Genomic DNA, 2,789 nt, shown 5'->3' with positions numbered 1-2,789 from the left:
CTCGTACAGAAGCAGGTCCTCTGATCGCGGCGTCACGCCCACTGACTGTCCTTCCACCAGGCGGGCGCTCATCGGCCCGCCCCCCGCGTCCTCGTGCATGAGTGCCCTTCTCTGCATCTCCTCCTGAGTAAGTACGATCCCCTCCGGCTCCACGCCAGCCCGCCTGTAGGTTGGGCGACTGTGCCGGCCCGTCGCCCCGTCATCGAGGGGCACGGCGCCGCGCGGGCTGGCGTGTAGTCGGAGGACCTCCGCGTTTCCCTGCCGAGCGTAAGTAACATCGTCATCTACGCTATGATGGGGAAGCGGACCTCGCTGATCTTCTATGCGCATACCCCGAGGGTCATCCATGCGCATGCCTCTTGCGTCTTCATAGCGCATGCCTCTGGGGTCTTCCATGCGCATGTTCCTGGGAGTGTCGTCAACGTCCTCCATCACGTAATGTTCTCCCTCTCTAAGGGACTCTGTAATACGAGGATTGCCACGTTGGTCTCTCAACACAAACACCCTGCGCGGCTCCTGTGAACGGTGCGAAGTACGGGAATCAACACGTACCATCCGGCCCTGCTGCTGCAGCCGCGCCTCATCCAGGTCCTCGAGGAGCACCAGGTCGCGCGGGCCTCGGCGGGGCATCATGCGGTCCTCGAGCATAGAGCCCTCGCCGCGCTCGCCGAACTGCCAGTAGCGCTGCCGCTCGTCGCCGCTCCACGCCAGGCGGCCGCCGTTGTTGCTGCTCACGCGCTTCGGCGGCCGGTTGAAGCCGCAGTTGGCGGCGATGTCGAGGCAGCAGTTGGGGAGGTACTCCCACCACATGCGCTCCTCGGGCTGCCCCTCGCGGTAGCCGCCGCGGTCGTCCACGCGGATGTACGACACGCGCTCCGCGTTCTCGTCCCCGACCATCTTCATCTTTTTCCTGCAACAGAAGGCGATGTTAGGGCCTCGGCGGGAATGACCGTTCTCCTCGCTTTAATGATATGCACGTTCATAAGAAATGAAATTCAGGCTTAATAAAGCCTGATGCAAAATGCTTGATGTGTTAGTGATGTTATCAATAGTTTTACTCTTTTGATGGAAATACTGAATTATATATTACATACAATTGTGAAAGACACAAGTAACATTCACCATTCAAGCTGTAATATTTTCACAATCATTGTTAAAAGAGCCTTAAAAGCTAGAAGTGCAAAAGGTGCAGTTCTAAACTACAAGCATAATTCTATCTAAGATCTACACCTACGAATGATGCATTGTTTTGCAAGCAGTAAGAAAATATCGACAGAACATTTTACGTTTTATAATGATTAATACGAATCGACATGTGTATATGTATATATAAACAAATTAATATGTGAGTGTGTGTATATATGTTTATATATATATATATATACATATATATATACACACACATATGTGTGTGTGTGTGTGTGTGTGTTATATATATATATATATATATATATATATATATATATATATATATATATATATATATATATATATATATATATATATATATATATATATATATATACGGACTAAAATTACTAAAATCTTACTGCCTGCATGTCTTATTTTACATCCTTAGAGATAAGATCTGAGCATAGGATTATGTGCATACATATTTATGCACTTACAATATAGTGATCAGGTACAATTAATGAGAAGTAAAGTATATATCACATATGTGGCATATCAATTTATACACATGACAGGTACTCTATGGTGAAAAATAACATGCAAAAAATATCTAATCTACATGAATGCTTGATTTGAAATTACTCATTTTGCAATGATGACTAATGAATAATTAAGTGTATATATCACAAAATTATAATTGACCAAAGAAGCTAAAGGGTTATTTTATATTACAAAGTGGCTTACAGAGCAGTGAGATTTAAAATTCTGCAAAAGAAAGAAAGTTCTTAAGCATCCTTAGTTTATAAATAACTTTTTAGAGTGAGAAATAAAACAGAACCAAATGAAATGTCACAAATTAAGTTTTTTTTTTTTTATTATTTTCAACCTGTTCTATTTAATCTAATTATCATTCATATATACATAAGAAAGTTGGGACATCTAAATACCAGCAACGGACTCAACAAATATCTACATAACATTTAATCCTATAATCTAAATGTCAGTGTATGAACAGCAGTATCAACGTATTACTCTCAACAGCAGTGGAAGTGAAGGCACGAAGAAAAGAAAAAAAAAATAACAGAGAGAAAAGGAGGAAAAGATCGTATGTACAAAAGTGACGTGAAAGAGGAAACATCGGGGAATAAAAAAAATAAATAAATAAATAAAACATCAAGAAGTAGAGGAAAAGGGACACAGAATAATCAGAGGCAAAGCGTGGCACGTGATAAAGGCGGGAATAATGTCTTACCTGTCCTTATAGAGAGGACATCCCGGGCAGAAGCAGCAGAGGAGGAGGAGGATGATAATGATGGCCATGAAGACACAGAGAACCACAACGCCGGCCAAGTAGGAGTTTCTCTCTGAGGTGAGTTCCTCGTACTCGACAGGCTGGAGGGGGAAGAGAGGGAGTTAGTTTGATGCTTCTGTTTCTTCCTTTACTTCTGCTTTTCCTTTGTCCTTTTCGTGTCTTTCTTTCTTTTCTTTTCCTTTTTTTTGTCTTCATATTTTGGGGGGGATTTTTCCTTTTCTTTTCCTTCTTTTCCTATGTTTTCATTTCTTGAATTTAATATGTCATAAAAATGGTGATAATAAATATCGTTCAAGATACCTGTGCAAATACATATCTATTAAACATTCTTAAGACTAATTAGATT

This window comes from Penaeus monodon, chromosome 13, assembly GCF_015228065.2.
Source record: "Penaeus monodon isolate SGIC_2016 chromosome 13, NSTDA_Pmon_1, whole genome shotgun sequence".
Taxonomy (NCBI): Eukaryota; Metazoa; Arthropoda; class Malacostraca; order Decapoda; family Penaeidae; genus Penaeus; species Penaeus monodon.
Note: the sequence above shows the minus strand (reverse complement) of the source record.